This window comes from Lagenorhynchus albirostris, chromosome X (genome assembly GCF_949774975.1).
Source record: "Lagenorhynchus albirostris chromosome X, mLagAlb1.1, whole genome shotgun sequence".
NCBI classification, from domain to species: Eukaryota; Metazoa; Chordata; class Mammalia; order Artiodactyla; family Delphinidae; genus Lagenorhynchus; species Lagenorhynchus albirostris.
Genome location: NC_083116.1, coordinates 83,153,384 through 83,172,847, shown reverse-complemented (window position 1 = coordinate 83,172,847; position 19,464 = coordinate 83,153,384). Strand labels below are relative to the sequence as shown.

The 19,464-nt window shown below is 40.5% G+C and overlaps 1 protein-coding gene across 1 annotated transcript in view; it reads left to right on the top strand.

Moving 5' to 3' along the window:
* NBDY (negative regulator of P-body association) overlaps nucleotides 1-10,124 on the top strand; it is a 35,219-nt gene extending 25,095 nt beyond the window's left edge. The window contains exon 3 of the mRNA XM_060138280.1: nucleotides 9,851-10,124. The gene's annotated coding sequence lies outside the window, so the exon portion shown is untranslated. The remainder of the gene's footprint in view (nucleotides 1-9,850) is intronic.
* Nucleotides 10,125-19,464: the final 9,340 nt, after the last annotated feature.

Below are 19,464 nucleotides of genomic sequence, written 5' to 3'. Positions count from 1 at the left end.
TTGTTTTGGGTTTGTTATTGTAGGTCTTTTCCTTCTCTTGTGTTTCCTGCCTAGAGAAGTTCCTTTAGCATGTGTTGTAAAGCTGGTTTGGTGGTGATGAATTCTCTTACCTTTTGCTTGTCTGTAAAGCTTTTACTTTCTCCATCAAATCTGAATGAGATCCTTGCTGTTTAGTGTAATCTTGGTTGTAGGTTTTTCCCTTTCCTCACTTTAAATATGTCCTGCCACTCCCTTGTGTCTTGCAGAGTTTCTGCTGAAAGATCAGCTGTTAACCTTCTGGGGATTCTATTGTATGTTATTTGTTGTTTTCCCCTTGCTGCTTTTAATAGTTTTTCTTTGTATTTAATTTTTGATAGTTTGATTAATTTGTGTCTTGGTGTGTTTCTCCTTGGATTTATCCTATATGGGATTCTCTGTGCTTCCTGTACTTGATTGACCATTTCCTTTCCCATATTAAGGAAGTTTTCAACTATAATATGTTCAAATATTTTCTCGCACCCTTCCTTTCTTCTTCTTCATAGACCCCTATACTTTGAATGGTCGTGTGTTTAATGTTCTACCAGAGTCTCTGAGACTCAATTCTTTTCATTCTTTTTTCTTTATTCTGCTCTGTGGTAGTTTTTCCACTATATTATCTTCCAGGTCACTTAGCCATTCTTCTGCATCAGTTATTCTGCCATTGATTCCTTCTAGAGAATTTTTAATTTCATTTATTGTGTTGTTCATCATTGTTTGTTTGCTCTTTATTTCTTCTACGTCTTTGTGAAACATTTTTTGTATTTTCTTGATTCTATTTCTGAGATTCTGGATCATCTTTACTATCATTACTCTGAATTCTTTTTCAGGTAGGCTGCCTATTTCCTCATATTTTTGGTGGGTGGGTTTTTATCTTCCTTCTTCATCTGCTGTGTGTTTCTCTGTCTTCTCATCTTACTTACTTACTGTGTTTTGAGTCTCCTTTTCACAGGCTGCATTTTCGTAGTTCCCGTTGTTTTTGGTGTCTGGCCCCAGTGAATAATGTTGGTTCATTAGGTTGTGTAGGCTTCCTGGTAGAGGGAACTGGTGCCTGTGTTCTGTTGGCTGAGACTGGATCTTCTCTTTCTGGTGGGCAGGACCATGTCCGGTGGTGTGTTTTGGCATGTCTGTGACATTATTATGATTTTAGGCAGCCTCTCTGCTAATAGGTGGGGTTGTATTCCTGTCTTGCTAGTTGTTTGGCATAGGGTGTCCAGCACTGTAGATTGCTGGTCGTTGAGTGGAGCTGGGTCTTAGTGTTGAGATGGCTATCTCTGGGAGATCTTTTGCTGTTTGATAGTACGTGGAGCCTGGAGGTCTCTGATGGACCAGTGTCCTGAACTCGGCTCTCCCACCTTCAGAGGCACAGGCCTGTCACCCAGATGGAGCACCAAGACCCTGTCAGCTACACGTCTCAGAAGAAAAGAGAAAATAATGAAAGAAAGAAAAATAAATAAAGTTATTAAAATAAAATTTATTTTAAATATTACAATTTAAACTCTTTAAAAGTTATGAAAAAAATGAAAGAAAGTAGAGAGCAACCAAACTGAAAAACAAATCCACCAATGATAACAAGCACTGAAAACTATACTAAAAAAAACAAAAATAAAAATGGACAGTCAGAACCCTTGTACAAATGGTAGCAGCAAATCTATACAGACAAAATCACACCCAGAAACATACACATACATACTCACAACAAGAGAAAAAGGGAAAAAAATTATATATATATATATATAAAGAAAAGAAAAGAAAGGAAGAGAACAACCAAATCAATAAACAAATCTACCAATGATAATAAACTCTAAATAATAAACTAAGATAAACATAAAATGAGAAACAAATTAGATGTAGAAAGCAAACCCAAAGTCTAAAGGTGATCCCAAAATCCACTGCCTCAATTTTAGGATGATTCGTTGTCTATTCAGGAATTCCAGAGATGCAGGGTACATCAAGTTGATTGTGGCAATTTAATCCGCTACTCCTGAGTCTGCTGGGAGAAATTTCCCTTTCTCTTCTTTGTTTGCACCGCTGCTTGGGTTCAGCTTTGGATTTGACCCCGTCTCTGCATGTAGGTTGCCTGAGGGTGTCTTTTCTTCACTCAGACAGGACGAGGTTAAAGTAACAGCTGACTAGGGGGCTCTGGCTCACTCAGGCCGGGGTGGAGGGAGGGATACGGAATGTGGGACAAGCCTGCATCAGCAGAGGTGGGGGTGTGAGCTTGCAACAGCCTGAGGCATGTCATGTGTTCTCCTGGGGAATTTGTCCCTGGATCACGGGACCCTGACAGTGGCGGACTGCACAGGCTCTTGGGAGGGGAGGTGTGGATAGTGACCTGTGCTTGCACACAGGCTTCCTGGTGGTTGCAGAAGCAGACTTAGCATTTCATGCCCATCTCTGGTGTCTGCACTGATAGCCACAGCTCGCACCTGTCTCCGGGGCTCATTTACACAGTGCTCTGAATCCCCTCTCCTCGCACACCCTGAAGCAATGGTCTCCTTTCTCATAGGCTGTTACAGACTTTTTCCTGGACTCCCTCCTGGCTAGCTGTGGCACACTAGCCCCCTTCAGGCTGTGTTCATGCAGCCAATCCCAGTTCTCTCCCTGAGATCTGATCTCTGAAGCTGGAGCCTCACCTCCCATTCCCCACCTGACCCAGTGGGCTTTCTCAGGCTGGTGAGTGCTGGTCGGCACTGATCATCTGTGTGGGAATCTCTCTGCTTTGCCCTCTGCACCTTTATTGCTGCCCTTTCCTCCAAGGCTCTGAAACTTCCCTCTGCCACCTCCCTTTTCTGCCAGTGAAGGGGCTTCCTAGTGTGTGGAAACTTTTCATCCTGCACAGCTCCCTCCCAGAGGTGCAGGTCCCTTCCCTATTCTTTTGTCTCTGTTTTTTCTTTTGCCCTACACATGTACATGGGGAGTTTCTTGCCTTTGGGGAGTCTGAGTTCTTCTGCCAGCATTCAGTAGGTATTTTATAGGAGTCGTTCCACATGTAGATGTATTTCTGACATTTCTGGGGAGAAAGGTGATCTCCACGTCTTACTCCTCTGCCATCTTGAAGGTCACATGGATATTTTTTAGCTTAATATTTTGTTACTCTTTTCCATTTAATTGCACTTAGTACAGACAACATGGTTTACATGATACTGATTTTTAGTATATGTTGAGATTTGCTTTATGTTCTAGAGAACATGATGAATTTATAAGTGTTTCATGTGTGCCTGAAAATATTTTGTATATTCTAATTGTTTCATGTAGCATTCTATAAAAGTCCATTAAACTTGTTAATTGTATTGTTTGTCTTCTATATTACTGTTAATTCTGTTTGTCTGCTACATCTATCCATTATTGAGAGCAATTAAAAATCTCCCACTGTAATTGTAGATTTGTCAAATTCTTGTAGTTCTGTAAGTTTTTGCTTTATATATTCAAGGCTTTATTATGTGCATACTAGTCTAAAATAGATACACTTTTTATCTTTTATAGTGACTCATTTGACCTTTTTGAATTTAAAGTCTACTTTGATAGACTTTGTTTTGGATGATATTTCTGTTTTCTATCCTTTTACTTACTTAATTTCTTTATTTCCTTTCTTTTATTTTTCAGAGAATTTTTTGCCAAAAAAATTGAATGCATTGGTTTACTTCTGAATTTACCAGTAGGATTTATAATTAGAATTAAGGATAAACTTCATAGCTCCAAACATTATTTTCTTCACCAATTTTTTATTTTATGAAACTTCAACTCTTCAGGAACATCAAAAGCCATCCTTCATGTAGATACGTCTATTGTTTATTTTTCTACATATTTTTTCTTTGTAGATATATATATAGAGATATATATATATAGATAGATATATAGATAGATAGATATACACTTTTTTTGCTGAACCTTTTGGAAGTAACTTGCAGCTATTGTGACACTTCAACCTTAAACACTTTGATGTGTATCTCTTAGGAGCGAGTGCATTACTATTATCACACTCAGAAAAATTCAACATTGATGCAATTATCTAATATACTATTCATGTCAAAGTTCTCCAGTTGTCCTAACAATATCCTTTATATCTTTTTATTTGTTTTGATCCAGGATCCAGTCAAGAATCATGCACCATATTTAGCTGTCATGCCCCTTTAGTCTTTTAAAATCTCGAATTGCACCTTCTCATTCTTTTCTTTTAATTTTTCATTACATTGGCATTTTGGATGAGTCCAGGCAGTTGTCCTACATTCATCCCACAATCCAAACTTGTCTGCTTTCCCAAGATTAATTTGAACATTTTTAGTAAGAAGTCTACATAGGTGATGCTCTGTCCTTGCTATTGCATCACATCAAGAGGCACAAAATGCCATTTGGTCCCATTCATTATTGACGATGTTAAGTTTGTTGACCTTGTTTAAAGACTTTTTTAAGAGCAGTTTTAAGTTCACAAAAAAATTGAGAGGAAGGAACAGAGATTTCCCATATGCCCACTGCCCCTACACAGGCATAGCGCCTTCTCCATTATTAACATCTCGTACCAGATTTGTACATTTGTCACATTTGATGAACATACATTGACATATCATTATATTCCAAAGTCCATAGTTATATTTTTATTCTTGAACAATATACATTCTTGCTGTTATACATTCTATGAGTTCGCACAAATGTATAATGACATGTATTCATCATACAGAGTATTTTCAGTGCCTTTAATATCTTCTGTGCTCCACCTATTCATCCCACTGCCTCAACCCCTGGCAACCACTGATCTTTTTAGAGACTCCATGGTTTTACCTTTTCCAGAATGTCGTGTAGTTGGAATCATACATTATGTAGTCTTTTCAGATTGTCCTCTTTCCCTTAGTAATATGCATTTATGCTTCCTCCATGTCTTTTCATGACCTGATAGCTCATTTATTTTCAATGCTGAATAACATTCCATTGTCTGGATGTACCAGTTTATCTGTCCATTCATCTACTGAAGGCTGTATCCAAGTTTTGGCAAGTATGAATGAGGCTGCTATAAACTGCCATGTGCAGGTTTTTCTGTGGATATGAGTTTTCAACTCTTTTGGATAAACATCAAGAATCATGATTTTTTATATTTATAGTTATATTTATACATTTATTTCTTCTTTTATATGTACACATATATTTTTTGAAACATTAGACAATAAGTTGCCTCATGACTCAAAAACACTTCAGTATGTGTTTCCTAAAGACCTTATTTATTTTTTACCAATTATGCCAATAAATGTCCTTTAGGTAAAGAGAAAGAAAAGAAAATCTGGTCCAGGATCCACTCCAGAATCATATGTTGCATTTAGTTGTCATGTCTGTTTAATTTTCTTTAATCTGCAATAATTTCTTAGACTTTCTTTGTCTAAGAAAAAAATGTTTTTGAAGATATAACACAGTTATTTTATAGAATTTCCTTTGATTTCAGTTTTCCGAGCTTTCCTCATGGTTAGATTCAGCTTATGTACTTTTGTCAAGGAATACCACTGAAATGAGGTTTTTTTCTTCTCAGTGTTTTATATTAGGTGGTGCACAATGTCAAATTGTTCTTTAACTTTCAATTTCTTGTTACAGAATGCTGTTCAGGAGATGTCAGAATGTAAGGCTTTGATGCCCTTCAGTGACTTTATGAATAGCTATGTGGGTACTTTTTACTTTCTCCTTGGGAAATAGTCACACTTTTTTGGAAACAGGTGAAATTATAGTTTATAAATAGCATCGTATTCCTTGTCTACGTTTATAGAAGTGCTCAGCATTAAAGGGAGTTCTCATGTCTATTCTGCCATAATATTTTCCTTCCTCAGAGCATTTATGTAGCCTGGCTGGTTGTCTGTCCATTTCTCTCTCCCAGAAGAGATTGTTTTTTCCATTTCTCTCTCCCAGAAGAGGTTAACTTGTTTTCTTTCTTTTTTTTTTTAAGAGAAAGAAGGTTTATTCAGGGAGATACACACTCCATAGACAGAGTGTGGGCCATTTCAGAAGGCAAGAGGCCTCAAAATATGGGGTGGTCAGTTTTTATGGGCTGGGTAATTTCATCGGCTAATGAGTGGGAGGATTATTGCAACTATTTTGGCAAAGGGGCGGGGATTTCCAAGAATTGTGCCACTGCCCACTTTTTCACGTTTTATGGTCGGCCTCAGAACTGCCATGGCACCTGTGGGTGAGTCTTTTAGCATGCTAGTGTATTACAATGAGCATATAATGAGGCCCAAGGTCTACTGGAAGTTGAATCTTCCGCCATCTTGGACCTAGATGGTTCTAACCAGTTTATGTCGTAGGGCTGTGTCATTCTTTTAGAGGTTGTGCCATGCCTCCTTCTCTCTTGTTTCCTTCCCCCCTCAGAGATTTTACTCCCATAATCTTCTGGGAAGCAGAGGGGTGATGGTCTCTCTTCTGTAGCTGCTTGAGAGCTGACTAGAAGTGTTAACCCTGCCTGTCAGGGAATAAAACTCTCTGGATGCCTGATCTAGTGACCCCAGTGGCAGGATGGCTTCTTGTTTTGAGTCAGAGGGTAGTAAGGACTGGAATCCTGGAATCCTCATGTAGCCAACATCTTGATGTCAAACTGTTGTAACTGCTTCTGTAGCCTTCCTATGAATCTTCTTGAAGATGAAGCACTTTTTGCAACAGCATCAGTACAACAATAACTGTTTATAACTGACAAAAGACTAAAGCATGCATGGTTAAACATCTGATTACAGTGAAATCGATAAAGAAGCTTGGTTACTGTTGTGACATACAACATTTTAAGATAACAACTATAACTATAGCATTATACCAGGACATATCCAAATTTCAAAAAATTTATATAACTTTTAGAATGTCTATATTAATGCCATTCATCCATACAGTGTATTTTAAGTAGGTTTATTGCTCATGTGATAATGTTCTCCATGTAATTTAACATACCAAATAATACTAGTTAAATACCTTTTGTTAAGATACCTCAGGGGCCCTCTAAAACATCCCAAAGTTAGCTGGAAGTCAAAAGAAATTGAATTAAAATTTGTTACTTGGGAAGTTTGTGAAAAACTTTCAAAACACTTGGTCAAATACGATCATAGGTCACTGTGAGACAATACTTATTCCTTAACCAAAGTTAAAAGAGATCTCAAAAGCAAATACAGATCACTTAAAGGCAAAGAAACTCATACAACCTGTTACTAAAAGCAGCATTTTAAGAAAACTTTGGAGGGAGAAACCAAATCCATTCTTGCCCCAGCCCACTCCCAACAAAATCCATTTACCCAACTAAGTTTCCTTTTCCTTTTCCACAAACCTTTGACAACTTTTTGTATCTATGTTATTTTGTCCATTTTCTTCCCATTTAGGAGCAACCAGCTGTAGGACAAAAATTGCTCTTTTCCCTTAAGAGAATGTAATGCCCTTCCTCACACCTTCTTTTGTTTAAAATACACACCCTACATTCCTTAAGCAACCATAAACTGTGTTCTGCACCAGGACTTTGTAGATTGGTAAACATAAATACTAATGATTTCTAAAAACATATGCTTTCTTATAGAGAATAACTCAGGGTGGCACCAAATATATTTATCATTAGTGCTAAATACCTTTAGTTTCTCTGTTCAGTAATTTATATCTCAGTAACATTTTATTTGGGAATAACCTAGCTATTAAATAAACTTCCATCACTTAACTTAGAACAACTCTAAATATCAAGTAAATTTCCAAATATCTGGAGAGATTCTTTAATTTTTATTGTAGTATAGTTGATTTAAAATGTTGTGTTAGTTTCTGCTGTACAGCAAAATGGATCAGTTATATACATATACATATATCCATTCTTTTTTAGATTCTTTTCCCATATAGGTCATTACAGATTATTGAGTAGAGTTCCCTGTGCTATGCAATACGTCCTTCTTGGTTATCTATCTTATATATATTAGTGTGTATACGTCAATCCCAATCTCCAAATTTATCCCTTCCCCCATCCCCCTGGGTAACCATAAATTTGTTTTCTATATCTGGGACTCTATTTCTGTTTTGGAGGTAAGATCATTTGTACCATATTTTTAGATTCCACATATAAGCGATAGCATATGATATTTGTCTTTCTCTGTCTGACTTACTTCACTCATGACAATCTCTAGGTCCATCCATGTTGCTGCAAATGGCATTACTTCATTCCTTTTTATGGCTGAGTCATATTCCATTGTATATATGTACCACATCTTCTTTATCCATTCCTCTGTTGATGGACATTTATGTTGCTTCCATGTCCTGGCTATTCTAAATAGTGCTGTGGTGAACATCGGGATGCATATATCTTTTTGAATTATGGTTTTCTCCAGATATATGCCCAGAGTAGATGACTGGATCATAGGGTAACTACGTTTTAAGTTTTGTTCTCCATAGTGGCTGTACCAATTTACATTCCCACCAACAGTGTAAGAGGGTTCCCTTTTCTCCACACCCTGGAGAGATTCTTTTTAAGTACACATTCCTAAAACATAATTATTCCTAAAAAGTTCATCCAGATTGGGGAAGACAGTGGAAGAGTAAGACGTGGAGACCACCTTCCTCCCCACAGATACATCAGAAATACATCTTCACATGGAACAACTCCTACAGAACACCTACTGAACACTGACAGAAAACCTCAGACCTCCCAAAAGGCAAGAAACTCCCCATGTACCTGGGTAGGGCAAAAGAAAAAAGAATAAACAGAGACAAAAGAATAGGGATGGGACCTGCACCAGTGGGACGGAGCTGTGAAGGAGGAAAGGTTTCCACACACTAGGAAGACCCTTCACGGGTGGAGACTGCAGGTGCCGGAGGGGGGAAGCTGAGGAGCTGCGGAGGAGAGCACAGCAACAGGTGTGTGGAGGGCAAAGCAGAGAGATTCCCGCACAGAGGATCAGTGCTGACCGGCACTCACCAGCCTGAGAGGCTTTTCTGCTCACCCGGCGGGGCGGGCGGGGACTGGGAGCTGAGGCTCGGGCTTCAGTCAGATCGCAGGGAGAGGACTGGGGTTGGTGGCATGAACACTGCCTGAATGGGCTAGTGCGCCACACCTAGCCAGGAGGGAGTCTGGGAAAAAGACTGGACCTGCTGAAGAGGCAAGAGACTTTTTCTTCCCTCTTTCCCGCTGCACGAGGAGAGGGTATTAAGAGCGCTGTTTAAAGGAGCTCCAGAGATGTGCGCGAGCGGCGGCTATCACCGCGGACCCCAGAGACGGGCATGAGACACTAAGGTTGCTGCTGCCACCACTAAGAATCCTGTGTGTGAGCACTGGTCACTATCCCCACTATCCCTCCCGGGAGCCTGTGGAGCCCGCCACTGCCAGGGTATCGGGATCCAGGGACAAGTTCCCCAGGAGAACGCACGGCGCGCCTCAGGCTGGTGCAATGTTACACTGGCCTCTGCTGCTGCAGGCTCATCCCACATTGTGCCCCTCCCTCCCTGCGGCCTCAGTGAGCCAGAGACCCCGAATCAGTGGCTCCTTTAACCCTGTCCTGAGTGAAGAACAGACGCCGTCTGGCGACCTAAGCTTAACCCTGGGAGCTGTGCGAACAGGGAAGAGAAAGGGAAATCTCTCCCAGCAGGCTCCGGTCCAGCGGATTAAATCTCCACAATCAACTGGATGTACTCTGCATCTGCGGAATACCTGAATACACAACGAATCATCCCAAATTAATGAGGTGGACTTTGAGAGCACGATTTATTATTGTTCCCCTTTTCCTCTTTTTGTGAGTGTGTAAGTGTATGATTCTGTGTGAGATTTTGTCTGTATAGCTTTGCTTTCACCATTTGTCCTAGGGTTCTATCCGTCCGTGTTTTTGTTTTTAATTTTCAAAAAAAATTTTTCTAGGGCTTCCCTGGTGGCGCAGTGGTTGGGAGTCCGCCTGCCGATGCACGGTATGCGGGTTCATGCCCCCGTACAGAAAGATCCCACATTCCATGGAGCGGCTGGGACCGGGAGCCAAGGCCGCTGAGCCTGTGCGTCCAGACCCTGTGCTTCACAACAGGAGAGGCCACAGCAGTGAGAGGGCTGCGTACGGCAAAAAACAAACAAAAAAATTGCTTAATACTTATTTTTTATGTTAATTTATTTTATTTTGCCTTTATTTTATTTTCTTTTATTCCCTTTCTTGCTTTATTTCTACCTTTTCTCCCTTTTATTCTGAGCCATGTGGATGAAAGGCTCTTGGTGCTACAGCCAGGAGTCAGTGCTGTGCCTCTGTGGTGGGAGAGTCAACGTCAGGACACTGGTCCACAAGAGACCACCCAGCTCCACATAATATCAAATAGTGAAAATCTCCCAGAGATCTCCATCTCAGCATCAACACCCAGCTTCACTCAATGACCAGCAACTACAGTGCTGGACACTCTATGCCAAACAACTAGCAAGACAGGAAAACAAAACCACCCGTTATCAGAGAGGCTGACTAAAATAATAATAAGTCCACAGACACCCCAAAACACACCACCAGACATGGACCTGCCCACCAGAAAGATAAGATCCAGCCTCATCCACCAGAACAAAGGCACTAGTCCTATCCACCAGGAAGCCTACACAACCCACTGAAACAACTTTAGCCATGGGGACAGACACAAAAAACGACGGGAATTACAAACCTGCAGCCTGAAAAAAGGAGACCTGAAACACAGTAAGATAAGCAAAATGAGAAGACAGAAGTATACACAGCAGTTGAAGGAGCAAGAAAAAAACCCAACAAACCTAGCTAATGAAGAGGAAATAGGCAGTCTACCTGCAAAAGAACTCAGAATAATGATAGTAAAGATGATCCAAAATCTTGGAAATAGAAGAGACAAAATGCAAGAAACATTTAACAAGGACATAGAAGAAATAAAGATAAAACAAGCAATGATGAACAACACAATAAATGAAATTAAAAATACTCTAGAAGGGATCAGTAGCAGAATAACTGAGGGAGAAGAACAGATAAGTGACCTGGAAGATAAAATAGTGGAAATAACTACTGCACAGCAGAATAAAGGAAAAAGAAGGAAAAGAACTGAGGACAGTCTCAGAGACCTCTGGGACAACATTAAACACACCAACATTCGAATTATAGGGATTCCAGAAGAAGAAGACAAAAAGAAAGTGACTGAGAAAATATTTGAAGAGATTATAGTTGAAAACTTCCCTAATATGGGAAAGGAAATAGTTAATCAAGTCAAGGAAGCACAGAGTCCCATACAGGATAAATCCAAGGAGAAACATGCCAAGAAACATATTAATCAAACTGTCAAAAATGAAATACAAAGAAAACATATTAAAAGCAGCAAGGGAAAAACAACAAATAACACACAAGGTAATCCCCATAAGATTAACAGCTGATCTGTCAGCAGAAAATCTGCAAGCCAGAAGGGAGTGGCAGGATATATTTAAAGTGATGAAGGACAAGAACCTACAACCAAGATTACTCTACCCATCAAGGATCTCATTCAGATTTGACAGAAATTAAAATCTTCAGAGACAAGCAAAAGCTGAGAGAGTTCAACACCACCAAACCAGCTTTACAATAAATACTAATGGATCTTCTCTACACAGGAAACACAAGAGAAGGAAAAGACCTACAATAATGAACCCAAAACAATAAAGAAAATGGGAATAGGAACATAGATATCGATAATTACCTTAAATGTAAATGGATTAAATGCTTCCACCAAAAGAAACAGACTGGATGAATGGATACAAAAACAAGACCCAAATATATGCTGTGGACAAGAGACCCACGTCGAACCTACAGACACACACAGACGGAAAGTGAGGGGATGGAAAAAGATATTCCATGCAAATGGAAACCAAAAGAAAGCTGGAGTAGCAATTCTCATATCAGAGCAGACAGACTTTAAAATAAAGAGTATTAGAAGAGACAAAGAAGGACACTACATAATGATCAACGGATCGATCCAAGAAGAAGATATAACAATTGTAAATATTTATGCATCCAACATAGGAGCACCTCAATACATAAGGAAAATACTAACAGCCATAAAAGGGGAAATTGACAGTAACACATTCATAGTAGGGGACTTTAACACCCCACTTTCACCAATGGACAGATCATCCAAAATGGAAATAAATAAGGAAACACAAGCTTTAAATGATACATTAAACAAGATGGACTTAATGGATATTTATAGGACATTCCATCCAAAAACAACAGAATACACATTTTTCTCAAGTGCTCATGGAACATTCTCCAGGATAGATCATATCTTGGGTCACAAATCAAGCCTTGGTAAATTTAATAAAATTGAAATTGTACAAGTATCTTTTTGGACCACAATGCAATGAGACTAGGTATCAATTAAAGGAAAAGATCTGTAAAAAATACAAACACATGGAGGCTAAAATATACACTGCTTAACAAAGAAGTGATCACTGAAGAAATCAAGGAGGAAATCAAAACATACCTAGAAACAAATGACAATGGACACATGGTGACGCAAAACCTACGGGAGGCAGCAAAAGCAGTTCTAAAAGGGAAGTTTATAGCAATACAATCCTACCGTAAGAAACAGGAGACATCTTGAATAAACAACCTAACATTGCACCTAAAGCAATTAGAGAAAGAAGAACAAAAACCACCAAAGTTAGCAGAAGGAAAGAAATCATAATGATTAGACCAGAAATAAATGAGAAAGAAATGAAGGAAATGATAGCAAAGATCAATAAAACTAACAACTGGTTCTTTGAGAAGATAAAAATAATTGATAAACCATTAGCCAGACTCATCAAGAAAAAAAGGGAGAACACTCAAATCAATAGAATTAGAAATGAAAAAGGAGAAGTAACAACTGACACTGCAGAAATACGAAAGATCATGTGAGATTACTGCAAGCAACTCCATGACAATAAAATGGACAACCTGGAAGAAATGGACAAATTCTTAGAAATGCACAACCTGCCAAGACTGAATCAGGAAGAAATAGAAAATATGAACAGACCAATCACAAGCACTGAAATTCAAACTGTGATTAAAAATCTTCCAACAAACAAAAGCCCAGGACCAGATGGCTTCACAGGCGAATCTGGCAAACATTTAGAGAACGGCTCACACCTATCCTTCTCTAAATCTTCTAAAATATAGCAGAGGAAGGAACACTCCCAAACTCATTCTACGAGGCCACCATCACCCTGTCACCAAAACCAGACAAGGATGTCACAAAGAGAGAAGACTACAGGCCAAATCAGTGATGAACATAGATGCAAAAATCATCAACAAAATACTAGCAAACAGGATTCAACAGCACATTAAAAGGATCCTACACCGTGATCAAGTGGGGTTTATTCCAGGAATGCAAGGATTCTTCAATATACGCAAATCACTCAACGTGATACACCATATTAAAAAATTGAAGGAAAAAAACCATATGATCATCTCAAGAGATGCAGAGAAAGCTTTCCACAAAATTCAACACCGATTTATGATAAAAACCCTGCATAAATAGGCAAAGAGGGAACTTTCCTCAACATAGTAAAGGCCATATATGACAAACCCACAGCCAACATCGTCCTCAATGGTGAAAAACTGAAAGCATTTCCACTAAGCTCAGGAACAAGACAAGGTTGCCCACTCTCAACACTCTTATTCAACATAGTTTTGGAAATTTAGCCACAGAAATCTGAGAAGAAAAGGAAATAAAATGAATCCAAATTGGAAAAGAAGAAGTAAACCTGTCACTGTTTTCAGATGACATGATACTATACATAGAGAATCCTAAAGGTGCTACCAGAAACTACTAGAACTAATCAATAAATTTGGTAAAGTAGCAGGATACAAAATTAATGCACAGAAATCTCTGTGCAAAATTGCCAAAGCAATCTTGAGAACGAAAAAACGAGCTGGAGGAATCAGGCTCCCTGTCTTCAGACTATACTACAAAGCTACAGTAATCAAGACAGTATGGTACTGGCACAAAAACAGAAAGATAGATCAACGGAACAGGATAGAAAGCCCAGAGATATACCCACCCACACATGGTCACATTATCTTTGATAAAGGAGGCGGGAATGTACAGTGGAGAAAGGACAGCCTCCTCAATAATTGGTGATGGAAAAACTGGACAGGTACATGTAAAAGTGTGAGATTAGATCACTCACTAACACCATACACAAAGTTAAGCTCAAAATGGATTAAAGACCTAAATGTAAGGCCAGAAACTATCAAAGTCTTAGAGGAAAATATAGGCAGAACACTCTATGACATAAATCACAGTAAGATCCTTTTTGACCCTCCTCCTAGAGAAATGGAAATAAAAACAAAAATAAACAAATGGGACCTAATGAAACTTCAAAGCTTTTGCACAACAAACGAAACCATAAACAAGACTAAAAGATAACCCTCAGGGGCTTCCCTGGTGGCGCAGTGGTGGAGAGTCCGCCTGCCGATGCGGGGGACACGGGTTCGTGCCCTGGTCCGGGAGGATCCCACATGCCGTGGAGCGGCTGGGCCAGTGAGCTATGGCCGCTGAGCCTGCACGTCCTGAGCCTGTGTTCCGCAACGGGAGAGGCCACAACAGTGAGAGGCCCGCTTACCGCAAAAAAAAAAAAAAAAAGATAACCCTCAGAATGGGAGAAAATATTTGCAAATGAAGCAACTGAAAAAGGATTAATCTCCAAAGTTTATAAGAAGCTCATGCAGCTCAATAGCAAAAAAACAAACAAACAAATCCAAAAATGGGCAGAAGACCTAAAAAGACATTTCTCCAAAGAAAGTATACAGCCTGCCAACATACACATGAAAGACTGATCAACATCACTAATCATTAGAGAAATTCAAATCAAAATTACAATGAGATATCATCTCACACCTGTCAGAATGGCCATCATCAAAAAATCTAGAAACAATAATTGCTGGAGATGGTGTGGAGAAAAGGGAACACTCTTGCACTGCTGGTGGGAATGTGAATTGGTACAGCCACTATGGAGAACAGTATGGAGCTTCCTTAAAAAAACTACAAATAGAACTGCCATATGACCCAGCAATCCCACTACTGTGCATATACCCTGAGAAAACCATGATTGAAAAAGAGTAATGGGGGAAGATGGCGGAAGAGTAAGACACGGAGATCACCTTCCTCTCCACAGATACACCAGAAATACATCTACGCGTGGAACAACTCCTCCGGAGCACCTACTGAACGCTGGCAGAAGACCTCAGACCTCCCAAAAGGCAAGGAACCCCCCACGTACCTGGTTAGGGCAAAAGAAAAAACTAAACAGAGACAAAAGGATAGGGACGGGTCCTGCACCAGCGGGAGAGAGCTGTGAAGGAGGAAAAGTGTCCACACACTAGGAAGCCCCTTCGCGGGTGGAGACTTCGGGAGGCGGAGTGGGGGAGCTTGGGAGCCGCGGAGGAGAGCACAGCAACAGGGGTGCGGAGGGCAAAGCGGACAGATTCCAGCGCAGAGGATCGGGGCCGACCGGCACTCACCAGCCGAGAGGCTTGTCTGCTTGCCCGCCGGGGCGGGTGGGGCTGGGAGCTGAGGCTCCGGCTTTTGTCGGAGCGCCGGGACAGGACTGAAGTTGGCGGCGTGAACACAGCCTGCAGGGCATTGGTGCGCCTCGGCTGGCCGGGAGAGAGTCCGGGGAGGGGTCTGGACCTGCCGAAGAGGCAAGAGACTTTTACGTCCCTCTTTGTTTCCTGGTGCACGAGGAGGGGATTAAGAACGCTGCTTGAGAGAGCTCCAGGGACGGGCGCGAGCCGCGGCTAAGATTGCGGAGCCCAGAGACAGACATGGGACGCTAAGGCCGCTGCTGCTGCAGCCAGGAGGCCTGTGTGCGAACACAGGTCACTAGCCACACGCCCTTCCGGGGAGCCTGTGCAGCCCGCCACTGCCAGGGTCCCGGGATCCGGGGACGGCTCCCCCGGGAGAGCGCTCGGCTCGCCTCAGGCTGCAGCGTCACGCCGGCCTCTGCCGCTGCAGGCCCGCCCCGCACTCCATGACCCTCCCTACCCCCGGCCTGGGTGAGCCAGAGCCTCCGAATCAGCGGCTCCTTTAACCCCGTCCTGTCTGAGCAAAGAACAGACGCCCTCCGGCGACCTACACGCACAGGCGGGGCCAAATCTAAAGCTGAGCCCCTGGGAACTGTGAGAACAAAGAAGAGAAAGGGAAATCTCTCCCAGCAGCCTCAGAAGCAGCGGATTAAAGCTCCACAATCAACTTGATATACCCTGCATCTGTGGAATACTTGAATAGACAACGAATCATCCCAAATTAAGGAGCCCTGTGGATGAAAGGCTCTTGGTGCTGCAGCCAGGAGTCAGTGCTGTGCCTTTGAGGTGGGAGAGCCAACTTCAGGACACTGGTCCACAAGAGGCCTCCCAGCTGCACATAATATCAAAAGCAAAAATCTCGGAGAGATCTCCATCTCAACGCCAGCACCCAGCTTCACTCAACGACCAGCAAGCTACAGTGCTGGACATCCTATGCCAAACAACTAGCAAGACAGGAACACAACCCCACCCATTAGCAGAGAGGCTGCCCAAAATCATAATAAGTATACAGACACCCCAAAACACACCACCAGACGTGGACCTGCCCACCAGAAAGACAAGATCCAGCCTCATCCACCAGAACACAGGCACTAGTACCCTCCACCAGGAAGCCTACACAACCCACTGAACCAACCTTAGCCACTGGGGACAGACACAAAAAACAACAGGAACTACGAACCTTCAGCCCGCAAAAAAGGAGACCCCAAACACAGTAAGATAAGCAAAATGAAAAGACAGAAAAACACACAGCAGATGAAGGAGCAAGATAAAAACCCACCAGACCTAACAAATGAAGAGGAAATAGGCAGTCTACCTGAAAAAGAATTCAGAATAATGATAGTAAGGTTGATCCGAAATCTTGGAGATAGAATGGACAATAGAATGGACAAATTGCAAGAATCAGTTAACAAGGACCTAGAAGAACTAAAGATGAAACAAGCAACGATGAACAACACAATAAATGAAATTAAAAGTACTCTAGATGGGATCAATAGCAGAATAACTGAGGCAGAAGAACGGATAAGTGACCTGGAAGATAAAATAGTGGAAATAACTACTGCAGAGCAGAATAAAGAAAAAAGAATGAAAAGAACTGAGGACAGTCTCAGAGACCTCTGGGACAACATTAAACGCACCAACATTCGAATTATAGGGGTTCCAGAAGAAGAAGAGAAAAAGAAAGGGACTGAGAAAATATTTGAAGAGATTATAGTTGAAAACTTCCCTAATATGGGAAAGGAAATAGTTAATCAAGTCCAGGAAGCACAGAGAGTCCCATACAGGAAAAATCCAAGGAGAAATACTCCAAGACACATATTAATCAAACTGTCAAAAATTAAATACAAAGAAAACATATTAAAAGCAGCAAGGGAAAAACAACAAATAACACACAAGGGAATCCCCATAAGGTTAACAGCTGATCTTTCAGCAGAAACTCTGCAAGCCAGAAGGGAGTGGCAGGACATATTGCAAGTGATGAAGGAGAAAAACCTGCAACCAAGATTACTCTACCCAGCAAGGATCTCATTCAGATTTGATGGAGAAATTAAAACCTTTACAGACAAGCAAAAGCTGAGAGAGTTCAGCACCACCAAACCAGCTCTACAACAACTGCTAAAGGAACTTCTCTAGGCAAGAAACACAAAAGAAGGAAAGGACCTACAATAACGAACCCAAAACAATTAAGAAAATGGGAATAGGAACACACATATCGATAATTACCTTAAATGTAAATGGACTAAATGCTCCCACCAAAAGACACAGATTGGCTGAATGGATACAAAAACAAGACCCATATATTTGCTGTCTACAAGAGACCCACTTCAGACCTAGAGACACATACAGACTGAAATTAAGGGGATGGAAAAAGGTATTTCATGCAAATGGAAACCAAAAGAAAGCTGGAGTAGCAATTCTCATATCAGACAAAATAGACTTTAAAACAAAGACTATTAGAAGAGACAAAGAAGGACACTACATAATGATCAAGGGATCGATCCAAGAGGAAGATATAACAATTGTAAATATTTATGCACCCAACATAGGTGCACCTCAATACATAAGGCAAATACTGACAACCATAAAAGGGGAAATTGACAGTAACACATTCATAGTAGGGGACTTTAACACCCCACTTTCACCAATGGACAGGTCATCCAAAATGAAAATAAATAAGGAAACACAAGCTTTAAATGATACATTAAACGAGATGGAGTTAATTGATATTTATAGGACATTCCATCCAAAAACAACAGAATACACATTTTTCTCAAGTGCTCATGGAACATTCTCCAGGATAGATCATATCTTGGGCCACAAATCAAGCCTTGGTAAATTTAAGAAAATTGAAATTGTATCAAGTATCTTTTCTGACCACAACGCCATGAGACTAGATATCAATTACAGGAAAAGATCTGTAAAAAATACAAACACATGGAGGCTAAACAATACACTACTTAATAATGAAGTGATCACTGAAGAAATCAAAGAGGAAATCAAAAAATACCTAGAAACAAATGACAATGGAGACACAACGACCCAAAACCTGTGAGATGCAGCAAAAGCAGTTCTAAGGGGGAAGTTTATAGCAATACAAGCCCACCTTAAGAAGCAGGAAACATCTCGAATAAACAACCTAACCTTGCACCTCAAGCAATTGGAGAAAGAAGAACAAAAAAACCCCAAAGCTAGCAGAAGGAAAGAAATCATAAAAATCAGATCAGAAATAAATGAAAAAGAAATGAAGGAAACAATAGCAAAGATCAATAAAACTAAAAGCTGGTTCTTTGAGAAGATAAACAAAATAGATAAACCACTAGCCAGACTCATCAAGAAAAAAAGGGAGAAGACTCAAATCAATAGAATTAGAAATGAAAAAGGAGAGGTAACAACTGACACTGCAGAAATAAAAGAGATCATGAGAGATTACTACAAGCAACTCTATGCCAATAAAATGGACAATCTGGAAGAAATGGACAAATTCTTAGAAATGCACAACCTGCCAAGACTGAATCAGGAAGAAATAGAAAATATGAACAGACCAATCACAAGCACTGAAATTGAAACTGTGATTAAAAATCTTCCAACAAAGAAAAGCCCAGGACCAGATGGCTTCACAGGCGAATTCTATCAAACATTTAGAGAAGAGCTAACACCTATCCTTCTGAAACTCTTCCAAAATATAGCAGAGGGAGGAAAACTCCCAAACTCCTTCTACAAGGCCACCATCACCTTGATACCAAAACCAGACAAGGATGTCACAAAGAAAGAAAACTACAGGCCAATATCACTGATGAACATAGATGCAAAAATCCTCAACAAAATACTAGCAAACAGAATCCAACAGCACATTAAAAGGGTCATACACCATGATCAAGTGGGGTTTATTCCAGGAATGCAAGGATTCTTCAATATACGCAAATCTATCAATGTGATAAACCATATTAACAAA